Genomic DNA, 24,521 nt, shown 5'->3' on the forward strand with positions numbered 1-24,521 from the left:
GCAGTGTGAGGTTTATCACCTAAGCTTATGAGTTTCAGCACAGCCTGTTGCCGCTTGGCAGAGGCAGTACTGCAGTGCTTCCAGCTTGTAACTGATGTGGTGATATCTGAGATGGAGGCTGAACATGAGGAGGAGGAGGAGGAGGATGATGCGCAGGAGCTGTACACTGTGGGGGCAACTCTGACTGACATAGGGCCCGCAATCCTCGGTGTGGGGAGGATGTGTTCCGTCCCATGGTCCAACTGGGTCCCGGCTTCCACTATGTTTACCCAGTGTGCCGTCAGGGAGATGTACCGTCCCTGGCCACAAGCACTTGTCCACGTGTCCGTTGTCAGGTGGACTCTCCCAGTAACTGCGTTGTTGAGGGCACGGCAGATGTTTTGGGACACGTGCTTGTGTAGTGCGGGGATGGCACACCGGGCAAAATAGTGTCGGCTGGGGACCGAGTACCGAGGGACGGCCACCGCCATAAGGTTGCGGAAGGATTCCGTCTCCACCAGTCTAAAAGGCAGCATTTCCAATGCAAGCAGTCGTGAAATGTGCGAATTTAGGACTGTGGCCTGTGGGGCGTTAGCTGTGAATTTCCGCTTTCGTTCAAAGGTCTGGGATATGGACAATTGAACGCTGCGGTGGGACGTGGACGTGGACGTTGATGCTGTTTCTTGAGAAACTGCCATAACAAGTGAAGACTGAGAGGAGGGGGCATCTTTACATGCAGTATGGACAGGGGATTGCCTTGCACACACAACAGGGGGTTCTATTGCAAGCACAACAGCGGAAGAAGCAGTGGTGACACCCGCTGACACTGGTCGTGGACCCTGGGTTTCGCCCCACAAAGTCGGGTGCTTTGCTGCCATGTGCCTGATCATGCTGGAGGTGGTCAGGCTGGTAGTTTTGTCACCCCTGCTGAAGCTGGCATGGCAGGTGGTACAAATGGCCTTTTTGGGGTTATAAGCAGAGTCTTTAAAAAAATTCCAGACTCTGGAAGACCTATCGCTTGTACTGGCAACGTCCCTCGTGTTGGTGTTATGGGGAACGGTTGCCCGCCTTCTGTCTGCGGCCACCACACTGCTTCTTCCTGCCTGTTGGGGTACTCTGCCTCCCTCCCCCTGTGTGCTGCTGGCCTCACTCTGCATGTCCTCCTGCCACATTGGGTCAGTTACTAGATCATCCACCACCTCCTCCTCTTCCACTTGCGCACCACGATGCTCCTCCTCACTACCTGGCAATTGTGTCTCGTCATCATCCACCTCTTGTGACAAATTGCCAGCGTCGACTTCCTGTGGCCGTGGCTGTTCAATACATGGGATCTCCTCTTCCACCACTTCAAGCTTAGCAGGCGAGGGGCACAAATATGGAAATGGACCAGTGAACAGCTCTTCAGAGTGTCCAAGTGTGGGATCAATTGCTGTCTGACGACACTCGGCATGGTGGGAGGAAGGAGCATCAGGGTGAGGAGGAGTATGCGGTCGAGACTCACGGCTACTAAGAGTTGACCGTGTGGAAGACAGACCGGAGGTGGTGGTGCCCAGGTAACTGGAAGTATTATCTGCTATCCAATTGATAACCTGTTCACACTGATCAGTTCGCAATACTGGTGTTGTTCTGTGCTTCCCTAGTAATTCGGTCAAGAAGTGGGAGCGAGAAGATGTGGCTGTTGGTTGTGGCACATTTTCACCTTGGCCATGGTCCCGTCCTCTGCACGCACCATCACCAGAACGTCCAGTTCCACGTCCCTTGCCACGCGCCTTGTCCATTGTAAAGGATGTAAAATAGCTTACACTCGCACTATCAATGGAAAAAGGGTAATAAAAAGTAGATTAGAACCGTGGAAGAGGAAAACCACAGTTCTATTTCTCTGGCCTACACCCGACTCTTTTAAACAATCAGAACAATCAGGGAGAAACTATTACTGCTTTTCCTTAAGGAAAAAATACCAAAACCTGAATAATAGAGATTTTTTACCGTGGAACAGCAAAACCACAGTTATTGTTTACTGGGGTATACCACACTTTTTAAAATATATAGATTTGCGGCTGAACAGTGAGCAACACACTTCAACTGGTTTTTTTTTAGATACCAAAGGCCCAAAACTGGATACTACAGAGATTTTACCTGTAGAACTGCAAAACCACACTGGGATTTGGCAGGTGTACACCAGACTATTTTCAACAGATATATTTTTGTGTCAGAACACTCAGGAGACACTACAGGTTTTTTTACTGCAAAAAATGCGAAAAGCAGGATAATAGAGATTTTTTACCGTGGAACAGCAAAACCACAGTTTTAATTTACTGGTGTATATACCAGACTTTTTTAAAAATATAGATTTGCGGCTGAGCAGTGAGCGACACACTCAAACAGTTTTTTTTAGATACCAAAGGCCCAAAACTGGATACTACAGAGATTTTACTCGTAGAACTGCAAAACCACACTGGGATTTGTCAGGCGTACACCAGACTATTTTCAACAGATATATTTTTGTGTCAGAACACTCAGGAGACACTACTGTTTTTTTTACTGCAAAAAATGCGAAAAGCAGGATAACAGAGATTTTTTACCGTGGAACAGCAAAACCACAGTTTTAATTTACTGGTGTATATACCAGACTTTTTAAAAATATAGATTTGCGGCTGAACAGTGAGCGACACACTCAAACTGGGTTTTTTTTAGATACCAAAGGCCCACAACTGGATACTACAGAGATTTTACCCGTGGAACTGCAAAACCACACTTCTGTTTCTGTGGCCTATACCAGACTCTTTTCAACAGATATATTTGTGTCTGAAAAATCAGAGACACACCTTTTTTTTTGAGGGGGGGACACCAATAGGTTAATAAGATGGGTATTTGTACAATGTGTAGGAGGAAAAAAAAAAGAGGATTTAGATGAAAAAAAAGGATTTTTACTGGCCCCCGAGACCTGCAGCTAAGTCCAGCAATTTCAGAAACAGGAGCACACAGGACTGTAATGCAGCGTTTGCTGGTATAACCACTGCGTCTCCTATACAGCCTACCTGCCTGCCTACCTGATATCTGGGATGGATATTAGTCCTGAGAAGGACTGTTTGTTTGTTTGTTCTGGCAGCCTTTACAGACCCTACACTAACTATTTCGCAGGAAAAATCTCTCGCTAGCTCAGCAGCGCTGTCCCTACACTGTCTGATCCGGAGCGTCTGTGTCCAAGATGGCGGCGCCCGGTTTTAAATACTCGAGGTGACGCTGTGCGGCCAGCCAATCACTGTAATGCCCACAAACAACATGGCTGGGGCATTACAGTGACTGGCTGGCAATCCCTGCATGTTCATTGGCTCTGTAAAGAGCGCCAAACATGCAGGGCGGTGACCCGAGCTCCCGCCCGAGTAACCCGGAAATGCTCGGTGCTCGCCGAACATCCCGAGTAGCGTGATGCTCGGGCGAGTACCGAGCAGTGTCGAGCATGCTCGCTCAACACTAATAATAAACTGTCAAAGGGTTTTCTCACCATAGACATTAAAGGCAGAGCCATAGGATATGCTGTCAATGACTGATAATAGTGGTCGTCCTATGATTCATATGGCAAACAGTTTTTGTGGATTCACTGCAGTTATTAACATAGAAAACTGTGCTTGCCCATTTCTGTAATCACTAGACTTCAACGTTCTGTAGTTTCCCATAGACTTCCCCTGTCAGCCACCATTCCATTTAGTCTACATCAGTATTTGGCTACTGACGCGCCCCTGGGCCTGCTGTGTCGCGCAGCGTCTCGCGCACGGGGGCTTACCCGGAACCGGATCAGATGAGGGTTGTAGTCTCCGAGTGGCGGGGACCCGGTCCGTGCCCAGGGAGTCAGCTCAGTGTGTGGCAGTCTTGATAGATGTTATTTGAGTGTCGACTACGCCACCCGTTGATTTGCAGCTATGGAGCTGCCGCTGCAGGGCAGACCGCTGAGGCCGGTGTAGAATTGTGCAGCGTGATAGTATAACCCCCAACGGGAGGGGTATGGCCTCAGGGCAGCCGACGTGGAAGATGAGGGTAGCAGGAACCACTCAGAGACGGTGCGGTGTAATTCAGGGTCTTTACTGGTAACAACGATAGACCCTCCCGGAGTACTTGCTAGCGAACGGGGCCTGGTCAGTCCTTGAGCAGATGGGATCTCCCCTGGCCAGGCGGAGTTGTAGGCCTCCCAAACTGACTGTACTCTTCTGGCTACCTTGCTAGAAGCGGATATAAGTAGCCCACGTCCCTGAGTGTACCGTGTGGTGCTCACCCGTATGGCCGGTGACTCGGGGCCTTCTAATGGCTTCCGCTCCACGATGGCGGCGCTGGTCCCACGCGTGTGACCGTGCCTTCGGGTTTCTGGGCCTGAGGACCTGAAATCCCCTGCCGGTCGGCTTCTGCTGCTGGGTAAGAGTTAGTCCCCACAGCCTCGGACGCCGGGTCCGGTAAGAAAGCTTCTCAGTCAGGGCGAGCTCTGCAGCTGCCAGCCCCTGACTTGTAGTAGTATTGCTCCCACTGAGCTTCTGCTGTTTCTTCCTGTGACTGTTTCTTGTCTCTACTCTCCTTGACTGACTAACCCTGCTTCAGCCCCGGGTTTATATAGGGGAAGGTCTTCCCCTCCCAAGACTGGGCAGGAGGTGTGGCATGCACAGGATCCCTGGCCAAGAGACCTCCCACCTGCTCTCAGACATAACATTGCTTGTTACTGTGGAAACCAGACCCCTGGGGTGCCACACTACCACATGACATACCGTATTTTTCGGACTATAAGGCACACCAAACCATAAGACGCACTCCAAATTTTGGGGTGGAAAATAGGAAAAAAAATATTTTTTATAAGATGGGGGTTCATCTTATAGTCTGAATAGGTATCTTACCTGGGGGGGGGTGGAGCGAGCGTCACAGGAGGCAGCGTCCTTCAGGAAGCCGGCGGAAGTGGAGGAATGCTGCGGACCCTGGATGCGAGAGGCCGGTGCTCCAGCAACGGGGAGTTGCAGTGGTGGTGGAGCAGGATTGCAGGGCCCTCCCTCAGGAACCAGGCAGCTGCAGCAGAAGAGGTGAGATGCTGTGAGGCCGGTGCCTGGCTGGGGACCGGTGTCTGGCTGTTGGCTGGGGGCCTGGTGCCTACCGCTAGGGGCCTGGTGCCTGGTGCCTGCCGCTGAGGGCCTGGTGCCTGGGGGCATGGTGCCTGGGGCTAGGGGCCTGGCGCTGGTGGCTGGGAGCCTAGCGCTTGGGGCCTGGTGCTGGGGGCCTGGTGCCAGCCCCCAAACAGATACCAGCCCACCTCACCTCTTCTTCTGCCGCCACCTTCCTGATGGAGGGAGGGAACGGAGGGCCCTGAGATCCTGCTCCACCACCACCGCACCACCGGTAAGTTATATTCGGACCATAAGATGCACCCCCATTTTCCTCCCAAATTTGGGGAGAAAATAGTGCGTCTTATGGTCCGAAAAATATGGTACAGTCTTCTGATCTCTGTTCTCCTGTGAATATGCCAAACATGTCTAATATAGGAAAATTCCTATAGGTGTCTGGAGAATATGTCATAAAGAGGGGTCCAACACCCGACACCCCCACGATCAGCTATTATCTGCTCCAGTGGTGGCCAGATATAAACAATGTCCAGACTCGGAACACTGCGGCTCTGTTCATAGTTTAGTGGCCATTCCAGGGGACTGCAGCTCATCCAAGTGAATGTGTGTTTACATCTGTCCACCACCAAAGCAGATAACAGCTGATTGGTGGGGTGCCTGGTGTCAGACCCACAATAATAAGGTATTGATGACCAACCTACAAATAGAAAAAACATAATAAGTGATGAATATGATAGTACTGGTCAACCCTTTCAATTAATTTCAAAAAGTCAGCTACTCATGGACATAGTTTAGTTTGTGGTTTAAATGGTTAAAAAACAAAGCACTTCTAATACTTTAAATTGCTAATATTCTATATTAGGATTTGATCTCTCATTTTCATGAGCTAATATCAGGATTTCCACCTTATAGTGCTGGCTTGCCCTTGAGAATATTGCGGTTCTATAGATAAAGACATAATATGTCCAGTATATTAGGCAGAAGATAAGTAAAAAAACACAGTTAGCCCCAAATATTGAGATCAGGACTCATTACTTAGGGCACAAAAACAGTTAAACATAATGGTGGAGCTGGCATAATATCCTTGCTCCACCATTACATCTGGGTAGAGACTGAAGGATCTACAAGAATCTTCAGGTCAGATAACTGGTCAGCCAAGACCAGCTTAGTAGCAAAGATTTAGGGATGTAACAACACACATATGCAAGGATGATGCAGTTGTAGCGGCCACTATGGAAACTTCATACTTTGTGCATGTGGCGGGGCTGTGGGACATTTCATTCTGCGTAAGGGTACTGTGGGGCATAATATTGTGTGGGGACACTGTGGGTTTATCACATGGTGTGAGGGTGGCCTGTGTGTAGCATCGCGCTGTGTGTGTGGAATGTGGAAGGCATCAGACTCTGTGGTAAGGGACTGTGGATGTATCATATTGTGTGAGGGGGACTTTGGGGGCATGATACTACAGTGGGTACGGAAAATATTCAGACCCCTTTCAATTTTGCACTCTTTGTTTCATTGCAGACATTTGGTAAATTCTAAAAAGTTCATTTTTTTCTCATTAAAGTACACTCTGCACCCCATCTTGACTGAAAAAAACTGTAATGTAGAAATGTTTGCAAATTTATTAAAAAAGAAAAACTGAAATATCACATGCTCATAAGTATTCAGACCCTTTGCTCAGACACTCATATTTAAGTCACGTTGCCCATTTCCTTGTGATCCTCCTTGAGATGGTTCTACTCCTTCATTGGAGTCCAGCTGTGTTTAATTAAACTGATAGGACTTGATTTGGAAAGGCACACACCTGTCTATATAAGACCTCACAGCTCAGTGCATGTCAGACCAAATTAGAATCATGAGCTCAAAGGAACTGCCCAAGGAGCTCAGAGACAGAATTGTGGCAAGGCACAGATCTGGCCAAGGTTAAAAAATAATTTCTATATTACTCAAGGTTCCTAAGAGCACAGTCTCCTCCATAATCCTAAAATGGAAGATGTTTGGGACTACCAGAAGTCTTCCTAGACCTGGCCGTCCAGCCAAACTAAGCAATCGTGGTAGAAGAGCCTTGGTGAGAGAGGTAAAGAAGAACCCCAAGATCACTGTGGCTGAGCTCCAGAGATGCAGTAGGGAGATGGGAGAAAGTTCCACAAAGTCAACTATCACTGCAGTCCTCCACCAGTTGGGCCTTTATGGCAGAGTGGCCCGACGGAAGCCTCTCCTCAGTTCAAGGCATATGAAAGCCCACATAGAATTTGCTCAAAAACACAAGAAGGACTCCCAGACTATGAGAAATAAGATTCTCTGGTTTGATGAGATGAAGATAGAACTTTTTGGTGATAATTCTAAGCGGTATGTGTGGAGAAAACCAGGCACTGCTCATCACCTGCCTAATACAATCCCAACAGTGAAACATGGTGGTGGCAGCATCATGCTATGGGGGTGTTTTTCAGCTGCAGGGACAGGACGACTGGTTATAATTGAAGGAAACATGAATGCGGCCAAGTACAGAGATATCCTGGATGAAAACCTCTTCCAGAGTGCTCTAAACCTCAGACTTGGCCGAAGGTTCACCTTCCAACAAGACAATGACCCTAAGCACACAGCTAAAATAACAAAGGAGTGGCTTCAGAACAACTCTGTGACCATTTTTCACTGGCCCAGCAAGAGCCCTGACCTAAACCCAATTAAGCATCTCTGGAGAAACCTGAAAATGGCTGTCCATCAACGTTCACCATCCAACCTGACGGAACTGGAGAGGATCTGCAAGGAAGAATGGCAGAGGATCCCTAAATCCAGGTGTGAAAAACTTTTGCACATCATTCCCAAGAAGACTCATGGCTGTACTAGCTCAAAAGGGTGCTTCTAGGGGGGCGTGGTTTGCTGGGGAACGAGAGCGGCTGTGTTTCTGCAGAGTTCCGTTTAACCCTAGGTTATAGTAACTCCAGAAGACTCAAAAGGGGACTCATTTTATTTTTTTTGTTTTTGGATCACTCTGGGATCATGCCAGGAGAAGCTCAGAGGAGAAGATCATATGCAGTCCGAGTTATTAATGCTGCAAAAGCTGCGGAGCGGAGTAAGCTTAAAGCTGCATGTAAAAGTACCGGCACAGAGCCGTCAGCTCCATTTAAACAAAGATCTTCATCTTACTCTGCCAAGAGGACCTTTCCTTTCCAAGAGAATACTCTACCACAAAAGATAAGACAATCTATGAAAACTGACCCGATTTCCTTGAAGACTCCGTGATCCGATGTGAGGAGCTGCTCCTTGAAATCTGTAGAATATCAGAAGAAATTGGCAGTACCTCGTACTTCAAATGTCGTTGCCTCTCCTGCTTGTTATGGCCAGAAGGAAATGAAGATTAAGGCTAAAAACCCGACAACCCAGAGGAATATGAGGAATGGTGAGCGGAGCGGTATCCTAGCAACGCCTATCAGCCGGAAGATGGCTGCGACCGTCCATATGCCTGTGGTGTCTGTTCCATCGGTTTTCACTGACAGGAGTGATGTCATCGCGGAGGAGCGGATGGATGGAGAGGGGTCTTTGGGGGACTCCTGCCGTGTGCTTAATGGTGGGAGGTCCCATGGGAGATCCCTTGGAGCTCAGCCGGACTTGTCATCTCCAAGAAGCGAGTGCAGACTGCCGTGCGCTGCAGCGGGGGTGGCTGAGGTTGCGCTGATGCCGACAGCCTTCAGACCCGATGGCACTGAGAGAGAGCGGAGGAGTGTGGACTTGACAGCCATGGAGACAATGCGGGGTGATGAGAGTAGCGACGTATATGCTGATAATGGCATACAAAATTTGGAAGAAAATAATATTGATGGGGTTGTTATTTGTGAGGGAGTAGGACTTTCAGACTCAATATATATAGATCACAATGCTGACTATAACAATGAGTATAACTCAGATATTCACTCTGCAGATTGGTGTCAGACAGATGAATCTGATCGGGAGGACTCTGATATAGGTGGTTATTCGATTGAGACAACATCACCCCAACCTTCAATTGGATCTTTTCATAGCTCAGATGGAGTTCATGTAGTATATACTTCTTCATCAGATGATGATACTAAGGGGTATGGGCATGTCAATATGACTCCATCAGAGGAATCATTAGTAAACACACAAATTAACCCCGTGGAAATTAATGACAATCTTATTCACAAGATACCATTTTGTGATATTAACGCTAAAGACGAACCTCCATCTGAGCTCTTTGTTAAAGAGCTTTGTGATTCAATCGAATCATCCTTTAAAGCTTGTCTATTCGCAATGGGGAATACTCTTTCCAACATACCCTCTTTAGATACCAAAATTAAAAACAGATCAAGTGGCTCCCTTAATAATATAAACGACTCGTTATCAGACACCTCAGACAACAATAAACCAGCTACAGAACTATTTATAAAACAATCAATTAATTATCTGATTTCATCTATACAGCAAGCCATAATTCCACAGACAACAGAACTAATGTCTGAAATTAAGTCTGTCCAAAATAGAATTGACACAACAGAAAACACTATAGTTAGCATGAAAAAACACAAAGAGGTTTTGTCAAGTTCAGTTGAATCCCTTCATAAAGAAATAATTCTTATTAAACAACAACAAGCTATTTTTGAAGACAAGTCCAGAAAAAATAACTTAAAAATTAGAGGAATACCTGAAGCAATTTCTCCTTCAAATCTAGAGGCTTACATTACGGAAATGACTACTGCTCTGCTTCCAGATCTCTCTGACGAGATGATCGTTACTAATGCCTACAGAATCCCAAAATCTGATTTCTTACCCAGGGACGTCCCTAGAGATATTATCGTTAATTTCCACTCTTTTACCGTAAGAAATAATTTACTAAATTTAACTAGAAAAAAGAAAAATCTTCCCAAGCCTTATAACCATATTTTACTCTTTAAAGATCTTTCTAAAGCCACCTTATTAGCTAGGAAATCTTTCCGTGACATTACGAGTAAACTTGTTAAGACAGGTGTGAAATATAGATGGATAGGTTCTACTAATCTTCAGATTTATTTTCAAAATGAGATTTTCCTGGTCACGACTCCGGAAGAAGGTACAGATTTGATACAGAAAATAATAATTACTTGATGTTTTCTCAGTAAGTTAGCAAATGTTACTTGAATGTAATTTCTGCATATTCTCTTGGTTCTATTCCTCTTGGTTTGTTTTTTTTTTTTTTTGACCCTTATGGTTCTAGAGATGATTCTAGTTCCCATGATCTATATCCCAGTCGTTACTTATTTGGAGTCCTTTTTGAGACCTTACTTTTAAATTCTGAAACCGGACATTTTCCCTCCAAAGAGGTCATAATGGCCCTGATAAGAATACTGAAAAGCATGTCTAGCGTGATTTAATACGGTCATTGGCCCCGACAAGAATGTGTATAAGCAACTGGAAAAGAAGTCTAGCGTAATTTACTTATCTTACTTGTTTGTGATACAAGAGGACTTACAAGCAAATGAATAAGAATGTCTAGCGTGATTTGTATGTGCTTATATTTTTTTTCTCTTAAAGCAGTTACTTGTAACTAAATGATAAGCAATGTTATGTATCTAAAACACAATGTACTCTTGTCTTTGTCCCTTTTTAGGGACTATTTTCCCCACTTACCTTGTTTTGTTTTCCCTTCCCCCTTTTCCCACCCTATTCTTTCTTTCCTCCCTCTTCCATTTCCTTTATCTTTCTCTTTATTATTATAAAAGTTGAATAAAAATTTATTGGAAAAAAAAAAAAAAAGGGTGCTTCTACTCAATACTGAGCAAAGCGTCTGAGTACTTATGACCATGTGATATTTCAGTTTTTCTTTTTTTACTAAATTTGCAAAAATTTCTACATTTCTGCTTTTTTTCAGTCAAGATGGGGTGCAGAGTGCACTTTAATGAGAAAAAAATCAACTTTTTAGAACGTACCAAACAGCTGTAATGAAACAAAGAGTGAAAAAATTTAAAAGGGTCTGAATACTTTCGGTATCCACTGTATGTGTAGGAGAATCATATTGTGTGTGGCAGGGATTGTGGAGGGCATCGTACTGTGAGAGGGTGCCATACTGTGTGTATGTGTGGGGGGGTCTTTTGAAGCATCATACTCTTTCTGGGGGACTGTGAGGGCCATCCTACTGTGTGTTTAAGGGAAATGTGGGGGCATTATAGTATGTGGGAGGGGCATTATACAATGTATGAGTAGGACTCTGGGAACATCTTACTGTGTGAAGAGGAACTATGGGGGCATCATACTGTGGTGAGAGGTGCCATATTGTGTGCGTTGCACCATACTGTGTGTGTACTGTAACAGCATCATAATATGATGGAGTGTGTGTTTTGTGGAGCACTGTGAGGGCATCATACTGTGTGGAAGGGTAACTGTGGGGCCTTCATACTATATCATGGCACCATACTATATGAGTGCATCATATTGTATGAGGCATCATGCAGTGTGTAGGAAGCTGTGGGGGCATCATACTGTGTTTGGGACTGCATTGGGGGCATCATACTGTGTGGGGGCTGTGGGGGCTTTATCCACTGTGTTTGGGGTTGTGAAAAAATAATACTGTGGTCATCATATTGTTTGGGGGGGCATTGTGTGGGCCATTAAAAGGATAACATACAGTGTGGGAATGCTAATGGGCTTCACTAGAGGAATATTTCTGTGTGAACACATATAAAAAAACTTTGCAAGGTTAGGAAAGTGTGAAATAAAAATTGCCATGGTATGCTAAGAACACCACTGTATGTGTCCCTCGATTCTATCTTTCAAAGTTGGGAGGTATATATTTGTACATTGTAATAAGATTGCTCCTAAACATTCGTTTTTCCAAAGCGAGTAACCACAAGTTTGAAAGCCTGACTTGGTATTGAAGTTCACACATTCCCTTAAAAACGTTGGTCGCTCTTCTCTGCAACTGTGATGTACACAGCAGTCTCAGTGTATCCTATGTATTGTATACAGCAGTCTCAGTATCACGGGAATACCGCGACAGAGAGGGGCAGAAGGTCGCGGTGTCTGGTTTTACGAACTCTTGCACTGATTAGAACTGCTTCACCATCTTATTAAACAGTGCAGGTTTTTCTTTGCAGGCAGCTCTATATATGCTTGCTACTGGCGCTTGCCAGTGATGGTTCTTACTGCCTGGTTAGGAGTTGGAGGAGTTGTTCGGTGTTTGGAATTGGCAGTTGAAGAGTTGTTCTGGAGATTTCTGTGTGGAGTTTGTTTGTGTGTTCATCCTCATCCTCTCCTATTTGGTTTCACCTTCCTTTACCTCCCGTGTTCCACTCTGTTTGGTGAGTGTATTTTGTATGATTGTAGTTTTCATTTATCCCTTTTTGTTTGGTTAGTGTTTTCCTATACACTTTGGCCTCACACCTCCCTGGGTGGTGGAAGGAACAGATAAGGGTTAAGATAGGAACATAGCAAGGTACGTGACCCCGGCGTCTCCACCTTTAGGAGTAATCTGGGGACAGGGATAGACTAGGGCACCCCTAGTTCAAGGGATTGGGTAGGTGCCCACAGTCCCTAGTTACTACGTGACACTCAGTGTAGCCAATGTGATGTATACAGCAGCCTCAGTGTATCCTATCTGATGTATATATAGCAGTCTTGGTGTCTCCTATGTGATGTCTATAGCAGAGTCTCAGTGTATTCTATGTGATGTATAAAGAAGTTTGAGTGTTTGTTATGTGATGTATACAACAATCTCAGTGTCTTCTATGTGATGTACACAACAGAGTCTCAGTGTATGACTGCCATACTTGCTGTGGTGGACCAACACACAAAAATGTCCCATTTCCTTACAACTAAACCAACTAAAGGGTCTCATACCACTGAAAAACTGCAGAATTAATGATCAAGGGTATATTTAGGCTGCACGGAATTTCTGACAATGTAGTTTCTGATAGAGTTCAGTTTACATCAAGATTTTGAAAAAGCTTCTGTACAGCTTTTGGAGTCACTGTTAATTTGTGTACTGCCTTCCAACTTCAATTCAATGGCCAGGTTGAAAGGACTAACCAGATTCTCTAACAATACCTCAGCTGTTTTATTTCCTATCTTCAGTATGATTGGATGGACTATTTAACAACAGAAGAATTTGCCTATGATAACTTCAAACAAAGTTTTACATTGCAAAGTCCATTTTATGCTAACTTTGGCTTGCATTCAATATTTATTCCTAATTATCCATTTAATACTTGCATTCCTGCTACTACTGACAGGCTTAAAAAGTTGCAGGAATCCCAGTAAAAACTAATAGAGATGTTACAAAAGCCCAAGAAGATTGTAAAACATCAGCAGAAAAACATCCAAAGCCCCTTCTACCTTTCAGGTTGGTGACAAGGTTTGTCTGTCTACTAAAAATCTAAAAACACAGGTACCATCTTCTACAATGGGTCAAAAATTTTATAGGACCTTTTCAGATTTCTGCACAAAAGTGACCAAGTTGCCTTCTGTTTAAAATGTAATAAAAGCCTGAAAATTTGTCGTGTATTCCAGGTATCCTTGCTCAAACCATTCAATGAGAACTCTTTTTCAGAAAGAAATCAGCCACCTCCTCCACTGGAAAAGGTCCAGGGTGAAGAAGGATATATTGTTGATAAAATTCTGGAGTCTCGAAGATTTAGAATCATATTACAGTATTTGGTGTAATGGAACGTTTAGTGGCCAGAAGATAATTCATGGGAGCACTGTTCATGCCCCTAGGCTTACAAGAGCCTTACATCGGAGGCATCTAAAGAGACCATCCTGGAAAGAGGGGACTACTGTCAGGACTTGAACCTAGAGATACCTGTGCACCAGGCAGCAGCTGTTTGACCAAATATAACATATAATTATAATGTATCGGTTAATTTTTAAAGGGGTGGTCCAGTACCTAAAATGTCCTTTCTAAATATCTATCTTTACACTATAACCACTTTTGTAATTAGCTTTATTATAAAATACACTTCCTATCCACTTCCTGACCCCAAATGTGTTTTTTTTACTGCAATTCCTATAACGTTGCGAGTCACACGAAGTGCAGTACAAAAACACATTTTAGGGATCAGCTATTTAGGAAGTGCATGGTATGTTATAATAAAGATAATTACAAAAGTGGTTAGGGTGTAAAGGTAGATATTTAAAAATGACATTTTAGATGCCAGACCAACTCTTTAAGTTGAGAATTTTGTATGTTATAAATATACATATGGCCCTTGGCAGAAAAAAAGGTTCCCACCTCTGCTATAAAGGCTAGAGTGGCCACATGTAGACAAGAATCAGGTTTCACTGAATCAAATATGCAGAACTGACAGAGTAATCCTACCACATTTATTAGAAATAATTATGGTTAATATCCTGGCATCAACTGAAACTATTTTGAAACTATATTTCAGTTAGCAATTTCAGATTAATGATACCATCCTTAGTTTCTAAATATCCCAGTTAGTGATAGGCTGACATAAAACATTTTTTTTTTTTCTTGAAATACTAGTAAAGGAAATATTCCTATCTAATTATTTGACTTATGTTCATACAGAATCAACTTAGGCCTGCTTCTGAAATATACTTGTCATGCTAGGTATGGGAAAAACCCAGTGATCGACGATGGGAAAAGAGGGGAAGCCCAGCAACTAGGGAAAGGGGGAGTGGAGACCCCTAAGTAGATCTAACAACACCCTGACTCCCCTATTATCCCTAAATAGGTTCCGCACCTATCGCCGAGCAGGATAACTTAGCCCTGGCTGACCCTAGAGCTAGGCCCTAGGTAGGGAGGGGGAGGGGTGAGCACTAGTCAGCTCCACTGCAACTAAAGACAAACAAGAGAAACATACAAGGGGATACACTTAGCTTAGAGAAGACACCAGAGAGAAAACGACTACAATCCACAAAGGAACTCCAAGGAAAATATAGCCAACTGCTAGAATTCCAGACCTGAACAGAGGAATTAACTCTATCACCAGCAACTCTCTGGAGAAACTGAGTGTATTTAAAGATCCAGTAAGGGTGTGTCAATTAGCAGCAGAAGGTAGAGATCACCGCTGGGTCCTAGAGGGGGAGAGATGTTGAAAGAATCAAGTAGGTGTCTGCAATGCCAAGCGCAGCGACCTTCTACAGCCGGATCCAGAATGACTGTATGTCAAACCTGACACAGCCATGACAATACTATTTATCTATTACAAATTCCAGATTACAAATTCAGTAATATGTGGAGCCAGAAAATCTTAAAGGGGTTGTCCACCTTTGGGGACAATTTTTCTTTTCTTACTTTAATACATGCGATTGGGATTAAAAATAATTTTTGAAATTGGGGTTTTAATTTTGTACCATTTGCCTTCTATAGAGTCTCTTTTGCACTGTCTATTGCTGGCTGTTGAATTAGTTAACAGGGTTGACCATATTATTTTAATTTTTAACAGATGTGTTGGGGACTTGTTTGTGGCACGTACTATTCTATAGATATGACAGGTTCTCCTCCCACTTATTGGTGCAGATTTCCTTACAGACTGCACGGCTCTTCAGTCCATACAATGGCAGCTGGTGGAGGAGCATGTGATCAGATCTGTCCATCAGCCTCCTTTAACAGAAAAAAAACTCACACGGGAAAGCTGCCTTTCTATCGGAGGAGGCCGATGGACAGGTCTAGTCACTGCTCCTCCACCAGCCGCGGTTGTATGGACTAGAGAGCTGTGCAGTCTGTGAGGAAATCTGCACTAACAAGAGGAGGATGAGAACCTGTCATACTTATATAAAAGTAAATGTAAATAAAATCATGTCCCCAACACATCTGTAAAAATAAAGGAAAAGAGGTCAACCCCTTTAATGTAAACTAAATTCATAAGGGTCTGAAAACTGGCTGCACAAGAAGCTGGTAAAGCAATTTTTTATCAACATACTGTATATCTGTCCAACAGATAGTCATAAATGTGGGTATTAAAGTGTTATTGAATCTTATTAGAATGGTGTGACAAAATAGATCATTTCACCCAATCCTGGTCCATGGTCCAGGTCAATGCTTTCTGGCCGGGGACAGGAGCTGTGTGAATTTCCTTATTCTCCAGGATTTCAGGCTTGGCTTATGACTAGACGTGTTGGTGAAATGTCACCTATGCACTGCATGCCACACAGATAATGTCACGCCAGGCTGGAGAATACGGCTAGAGAAATTATCAGAACTATCCTATGAACGAAAGGGCTTCACACCTAGTTAAACGGGTATTCTCATCTTAGAGATTTAAGGCAAGTCTACAAGATATAGCCTAAATGCGTGATAGGTGTAGGCCCCAGAGATGGAAGCTGCACCAATCTCAACAATAAGGGTGCCCTGTCCTTGTCTCGCCTTGGTGCTTCGGCCTCTGTGAATGAAGAAGTGCCTGCACGCCTGCAGATCTTTCCATTTCCCTTCTTTAGGATTTAGGCCTCATTGAGTTGTTTGTGAAGTACATAAGTGTTGTATCTGTTTTTTTTGATGGATGCAAAAAAAATATTGAATTATGTCATACTACGGACTATGTGGGATGGTAATGGCAAAAATCTAGACAGTCAGTAAAAATGCTGGAAGAAAAAGGAGGGAACAGACCGACTATGAAGTCCAGAATATAAACTATTAGTACAAAATATATGCTTATTTAAGAAATCAGGAAAGTAACAAGAATATTCAAAGATGCAGGGCCGCACTCACAATATACAGTACAGACCAAAAGTTTGGACACACCTTCTCATTTAAAGATTTTTCTGTATTTTCATGACTTTGAAAATTGTACATTCTCACTGAAGGCATCAAAACTATGAATTAACACATGTGGAATTATAAACTTAACAAAAAATTGTGAAACAACTGAAAATATGTCTTATATTCTAGGTTCTTCAAAGTAGCCACCTTTTGCTTTGCTGACTGCTTTGCACACTCTTGGCATTCTCTTGATGAGCTTCAAGAGGTAGTCACCGGAAATGGTTTTCACTTCACAGGTGTGCCCTGTCAGGTTTAATAAGTGGGATTTATTGCCTCATAAATGGGGTTGGGACCATCAGTTGTGTTGTGCAGAAGTCAGGTGGATACACAGCTGATAGTTCTACTGAATAGACTGTTAGAATTTGTATTATGGCAAGAAAAAAGCAGCTAAGTAAAGAAAAACGAGTGGCCATCATTACTTTAAGAAATGAAGGTCAGTCAGTCCAAAAAATTGGGCAAACTTTGAAAGTGTCCCCAAGTGCAGTTGCAAAAACCATCAAGCGCTACAAAGAAACTGGCTCACATGAGGACCGCCCCAGGAAAGGAAGACCAAGAGTCACCTCTGCTTCTGAGGATAAGTTTATCCGAGTCACCAGCCTCAGAAATCGCAGGTTAACAGTCGCTCAGATTAGAGACCAGTTCAATGCCACACAGAGTTCTAGCAGCAGACACATCTCTTCAACAACTGTTAAGAGGAGACTTTGTGCAGCAGGCCTTCATGGTAAAATAGCTGCTAGGAAACCACTGCTAAGGACAGGCAACAAGCAGAAGAGACTTGTTTGGGCTAAAGAACACAAGGAATGGACATTAGACCAGTGGAAATCTGTGCTTTGGTCTGATGAGTTCAAATGTGAGATCTTTGGTTCCAACCACCGTGTTTTTGTGCGACGCAGAAAAGGTGAACGGATGGACTCTACATGCCTGGTTCCCACCGTGAAGCATGGAGGAGGAGGTGTGATGGTGTGGGGGTGCTATGCTGGTGACACTGTTGGGGATTTATTCAAAATTGAAGGCATACTGAACCAGCATGGCTACCACAGCATCTTGCAGCGGCATGCTATTCCATCCAGTTTGCGTTTAGTTGGACCATCATTTATATTTCAACAGGACAATGACCCCAAACACACCTCCAGGCTGTGTAAGGGCTATTTGACCAAGAAGGAGAGTGATGGGGTGCTACGCCAGATGACCTGGCCTCCACAGCCACCAGACCTGACCCAATTGAGATGGTTTGGGGTGAGCTGGACCGCAGAGTGAAGGCAAAAGGGCCAACAAGTGCTAAGCATCTCTGGAAACTCCTTCAAGATTGTTGGAAGACCATTTCCGGTGACTACCTCTTGAAGCTCATCAAGAGAATGCCAAGAGTGTGCAAAGCAGTCATCAAAGCAAAAGGTGGCTACTTTGAAGAACCTAGAATATAAGACATATTTTCAGTTGTTTCACACTTTTTTGTTAAGTATATAATTCCACATGTGTTAATTCATAGTTTTGATGCCTTCAGTGTGAATGTACAATTTTCAAAGTCATGAAAATACATAAAAATCTTTAAATGAGAAGGTGTGTCCAAACTTTTGGTCTGTACTGTATATAGAAAAGTATGTAATATTTACAACATTGAATGCAAGGGGTCAAATATTATGCCAACTTAATGTAAATTCATATGTACTGTACAGTATGTATATGTAATTATATATGGCAAAGGCATAGAACAAATAAAAGGATGCAAGTATGTTTAGTGTACAGTGATTTTAAAAATTAACATGGTATAGTCAAGTGCAATAGTCACTGCAATAGGATAATCAAAGGACCCCAGGCTGCGTAGCGCCCACCCTGACGTGCATTTTGGCATTGACCTTCTTTGAGCGTTGACGTCACTACCCGGTGCCGATGAACAGCTGTCACTTTACTGTAATTCACAGACGCCGGAGACATCGAAGAACGCGGAATACATCGGACCTACGTGGCAACATTTTAGGTAATAAATTACGAGGGAGTGTCTATTGTGTTTATTTCTGTCTTTTTATGTCTTTCAGGTATCCTTTTTTGGACTACTTCGGATTCAGTGGATTACTGAGGATTTGAATGGGATTTTTTTTTTTTAAATAAATTGGTGAACAAGGGATAGTGTATGTGGGGGAAGTCTTTATTCAAATAATGTTTTTTTTTTGTTTGTTTTCATTTTTTGCTACTGGGTTAGTAATGCGGGTGTCTGATAGACACTTGTCCATTACTAACACCAGGGCTTGATGCCAGCTGTGATTTTTGACAAATCACAGCTGTTATCAACCCCAACTACCATTAACCCGATTGCCACCACACCAGGGCAATCGGGAAGAGCCGGGCAATGCGCCAGAATTGGCGCATCTAATGTGCCAATTCTGGGGTGGCTGCGGACTTGTATTTTTAGACTGGGAAGGGCCCAATGACCAAGGACCTTCCCAGCCTGATAATATAAGCCTGCAGTTGTCTGCTTTACCTTGGCTGGTTATCAAAAATAAGGGGACCCCCTTATCATTTTTTTAATATTATTTATTAAAACCTGGCTAGAAACACCTGCGTAAACGCACTTACAACCCATTGACCATAGTAACGTCGGTTGAATAAAGACCTAGGTCCATTAAGTTCAACCTTTCTCCCCCAATGGTATTCCCTACACTAACACTACACTAACTTACTTACTCGAACTAGGCCTTACAAATGTATTTCCATTTTTATAGTTACTGCACTATTACAATTACAAATGAACCAGTTTATAATTTTTTAATTAGTTTTATTTTTTGTATTACTCTCATGGTATTACTAAAATCCCTGTACCTAAATCTGTTGATCCAGAAGAAGGCAAAAAAAACCAGGCACATTCAGCCAATTTTCATCATGGTGAAAAATTCCTTCTTGACCCCGAGAAAAGGCGATCAGTCCTAGAACCCTGGATCAAATGTACTACTATAGGTGTAACATTTTGTCTCATTTAACTGTAACCCACAATGTTATGTGTATCGAGGAAATCATCCAGCCCTTTTTGAAAGCTGAGATATTGTCTGCCATCACTACCTCTTGTGGTAGGGCATTCCGCAGTCTGACTGCTCTGACTGTAAAGAACCCTTTCCTGTTTAGGTGCCGGAATCGCCTTTCTTCCACCTGTAATGAGTGCCCCCTGATCCTTAGTATAGTCTTTGGAAGGAATAAGTCATGTGCTAGACCTTTGTACTGACCACATATATATTTATATATGTAAATGAGATCCCCTCTGAGGCGTCGTTTTTCTAAGCTAAGCAAGTTAAACTTTTTCAACCTCTCATCATAGGAGAGGCCTTCCATCCCTTGTAATAATCTAGTTGCCCGCCTTTGAACTGACTCTAACTTCTGAATATCCTTTTTAAAATGTGGAGCCTAAAACTGGATCCCATATTCCAGATGTGGCCTCACCAGTGATTTATAAAGGGGTAACAGTACGTTGGGATTGCTGGATTTGATTTCTCTTTTTATACACCCTAAAAACTTGTTTGCTTTTGCTGCTGCTGCTTGACATTGAGTACAGCTGCTCAGCTGACTTGTAACTAGAATACCCAAGTCCTTCTCCTGTTCTGTTGTCCCGAGTATACACCCATTTAATGTGTATGCAGCAATAGGATTACTCTGTCCTTGGTTCATTACTCAACATTTATCTACATTAAATCTCATCTGCCAAGTGTTTGCCCATTCAGTCATCTTATCCAGATCGTTCTGCAACATCTTGATGTCAAGATCAGATTTTAATATCCTACATAGTTTGGTATTGTCAGCAAAAATTGACACTACTCACAATCCCATCCCCAAGGTCATTAATAAAGAGGTTAAAAAGAATCGGTCCTAGCACAGATCCCTGTATTTTTTTTTAAACTGTGCATTTACCAAATGTAATGCAGGTCTATGGGGAAGTTCCGCACAGAAGACTCAGCATTCCCGCAAGAGAAATTGACATACTGCAACTCAGAAACCCGCACCGCAAGTCAGTTTACGCAGCGTAAAAAAAAGCACAGTGGGCATGAGATTTCTAATAATCCCATCCACTGTGCTTGTACTGTAAAACGCAGCATTTTGGAAGCAACGAAAACATGCTGCGTCCAGAACGCAAGTAATCCTGACCGTGGGCACGCAGCCTAAGATCGAATGATGCGATGTGGCCGGCCAATCACAGTAATGCCAGTAGCCAACATGGCTATGACATTACCGTATATGGCAGGCAATCCATGTATATTTATTGGCTAACAGCTGCAAAACATGCGGGATGGGGACTCGAGCATGGTGCTAGAGCACCTGCGATACTCGGTCGAGTAACGAGCATACCCGAGTATCCTGATGCTCAAGTATCGAGCAGTGGCGAGAATGCTCGCTCATCACTACTCATGATTAGTGTTGAGCATTCCGATACTGAAATATCGGGTATCGGCCGATATTCACTGTATCGGAATTCCGATACTTAATTCCAATACTTTTATAATATCGAATACCGGAATCGGAAGTTCCCATAATGCCTGCGCTCTGCAGTGTCTGTGAAGGATGACAAGCTGGATGGCAGCGCTCAGCTGCGATCCAGCTTGTCATCAGAATGCCATCCCAGCGTGGGAGAATTCTCCTGATTGTTTAAAAGCCGGCGCGCGGTAAAAAGCCGCCGGCTTTTAAACAATCACGCAGCCCCATACTGCTTCCCCGCAGCCTCCCACCCCGATCCTCCGCTCCCCTCGCCACCTCCCATCCCGATCGTAAGTTAGGACCGGGCGGGGAGCGCAGCACCAAGGAGCGAAGGACCCGGGCGGGGAAGCCGGCAGTGAAAAGACTTCACCGCCGGCTTTCCCGTTCTGTGCTGCGCTTTCCCGCCGGTTATTTCAAATGAACAGCTGAGGTATCAGCTGATGCCGATCAGCTGTTCATTTGAAGTAGCCGCGGTGCCCTCAGAGGGTTCATGTGAGTTCATGCTTGACTGCATGAACTCACATCAACTTTCCCACGGCCGCACAGGTCAGCCTCACCTCCCAGACCATCAGCCCGTCATGATTAGTGTGTGCGGGGTGTGTGTGTGTGCGGGGTGTGTGTGTGCGCGGGGTGTGTGTGTGCGCGGGGTGTGTGTGTGTGTGGGGTGTGTGTGTGCGGGTGTGTGTGCGGGTGTGTGTGTGCGGGGTGTGTGTGTGTGTGTGCGGGGTGTGTGTGTGTGCGGGGTGTGTGTGTGTGCGGGGTGTGTGTGTGTGCGGGGTGTGTGTGTGTGCGGGGTGTGTGTGCGCGCAGGGTGTGTGTGGGGTGTGTGTGTGCGGGGTGTGTGTGTGTGCGGGGTGTGTGTGTGCGGGGTGTGTGTGTGTGCGCGGGGTGTGTGTGTGCGCGCGGGGTGTGTGTGTGCGGGGTGTGTGTGTGCGGGGTGTGTGTGTGTGCGGGGTGTGTGTGCGCGCGGGGTGTGTGTGTGCGGGGTGTGTGTGTGCGGGGTGTGTGTGTGTGCGCGGGGTGTGTGTGTGTGCGGGGTGTGTGTGTGTGCGGGGTGTGTGTGTGTGCGGGTGTGTGTGCGCGGTGTCTGTGCGTGCAGGCAGACATAGGCCGATGTGACACTACTACTCCCATCGGCCTATGTCTGTCCCCCGTCCACTCCTGCCAGCAGGATCAGCTCGATGGGAGCAGTAGTTCTCATCAGCCTGATCCTGCTATTTAAATTGCCCTACTGTGTCCCCAATAAATTTTAAATACATGTCATTGGTGGCCAGTGGTTACCTAAAAGAAATTAGTTCATACATTACCTGTCCCCGTCGATCGCCACCTAAAATAAAGTAAAAAATAAAAAACTACACCTATACTCACCTAGACACCTAATTCCCCGAAGCCATCGATCTCCTGTAATAAAATATAAAATAATAAACCACAACCTTATCCTTACCCCTCCGTAGCAGTCCACGAGTGTCCCACAAAGATCTCCAGTTCAGAGCAGCCACATAGAATGTGACCGCTCTGAACCGCTGCCGCCGCTAGAATGACGGGGCCGTAAGGGTTCACCGGAGTTCAGGCAGCGCTGCTCCGGTTAGCTCCTTTACGGCCCTGCTGTATCGTGAGAAATTCCCACGGTACAGCAGTGCCGTAAAGGAGGTCTCCGGAGCTGCGCTGCCTGAATGCACTCCGGTGACCTCAGTCAGTGGCTCCCGCTGCCGGGAGCGGACGTGTTCCCGGCAGCGTGAGCTTACAGCAGCCATGCACAGCTGTCACCATCTCCAGATGTGACAGCTGTGCATGGGAGATCAGCGCAGGAACGTGGACAGGTAACTATTTTTTTTTTAGTAAACTAAGAATTAAATAAAATGGTGTGTTTTATTTCAAATAAATTATTTTTTTCTGGGTGTAGTGTGTTTTTTCTTTTTAACACTTTGTAGGTTAGTAATGGGGGTGTCATATAGACGGCCATCATTACTAACCTGGGCTTCATGGCAGCTGGCGCTGACATGAACCCCACCACTATTACCCCCTGCCACCGCACCAGGGCAGCGTGGAAGAGCGAGGCTAAGTGCCAGAATTGGCGCATCCTATGGATGCGCCATTTCTGGGGCGGCTGACGGCTGGTGTTTCTAGCCTGGGAGGGGGCCAATATTCATGGCACCCTTCCTGAGCTATTAATATCAGCCCCCAGCTGTCTGCCTAGCCTTTGCTAGCTATTAAAATAGGGGGGACCCCACGTCATTTTTTTTGGGGGGGTCCCCCATTTTAATAGCTAGTAAAGGCTAGGTATTCAGCTGGGGGCTGATATTAGTAGCCTGGGAAGCTCCGTGGGTTTTACCCCCTTCCCAGGCTTCAAACATCTGCCCCAGCCGTCTGCTTAACCTCCGCTAGAGACTAAAATTATGGGGGATCCCACGCCATTTTTTTTTTAAATAAATCCTTTATTTTAACACTAAATGACATTTGAGGACTTAATAAAGATGCAGTCCCTAAATTATTATTTATTTTTTAATAAATTTTTCCCAAAACTTTTGACGTGGGCTTCGCCATATTTTTGTATGCCAGCCAGGTACAGCATCCAGCTTCTATGAACGCGCCATTTTCCGGGGCGGCCGCGGACTGCAATTTTCAGCGGGGGGGGGGGGGGCAGAAAGCTTGGGCCTCCCTGCGCTGCAGATTCCATCCCCCAGCTGCCTAGTTGTACCTGGCTGGACACAAAAATAGGGAGAAGCTCCACGTTTTTTTTTTTTTAATTATTTCATGAAATTCATGGAATAATTAAGAAAAAAAGGGCTTCCCTATATTGTTGTGTCCGGCTAGGTACAAATAGGCAGCTGGTGGTTGGGGGCAGCCCGTTCCTGCCTGCTGTACCTGGCTGGACACAAATATAGTGTGAAGCCCCACGTCAATTTTTTTTTAATTATTTCAGGAAATTCATGAAATAATTTAAAAAAAATTATGTGGGGCTTCGCCCTATATTTGTGTCCAGCCAGGTACAGCAGGCAGGAACGGGCTGCCCCCAACCACCAGCTGCCTATTTGTACCTAGCCGGACACAACAATATAGGGAAGCCCTTTTTTTCTTAATTATTCCATGAATTTCATGAAATAATTAAAAAAAAAAATGTGTGGCGCTTCGCCCTATTTTTGTGTCCAGCCAGGTACAACTAGGCAGCTGGGGGCTGGAATCCGCAGCGCAGGGAGACCCAAGCTTTCTGGGCCCCACCCGCTGCAAATTGCAGTCCGCAGCCGCCCTGGAAAATGGCGCGTTCATAGAAGCGCCATCTTCTG

Source organism: Phyllobates terribilis, unplaced genomic scaffold, assembly GCF_046119375.1.
Source record: "Phyllobates terribilis strain yellow unplaced genomic scaffold, ASM4611937v1 Scaffold_1__5_contigs__length_1240528914, whole genome shotgun sequence".
NCBI classification, from domain to species: Eukaryota; Metazoa; Chordata; class Amphibia; order Anura; family Dendrobatidae; genus Phyllobates; species Phyllobates terribilis.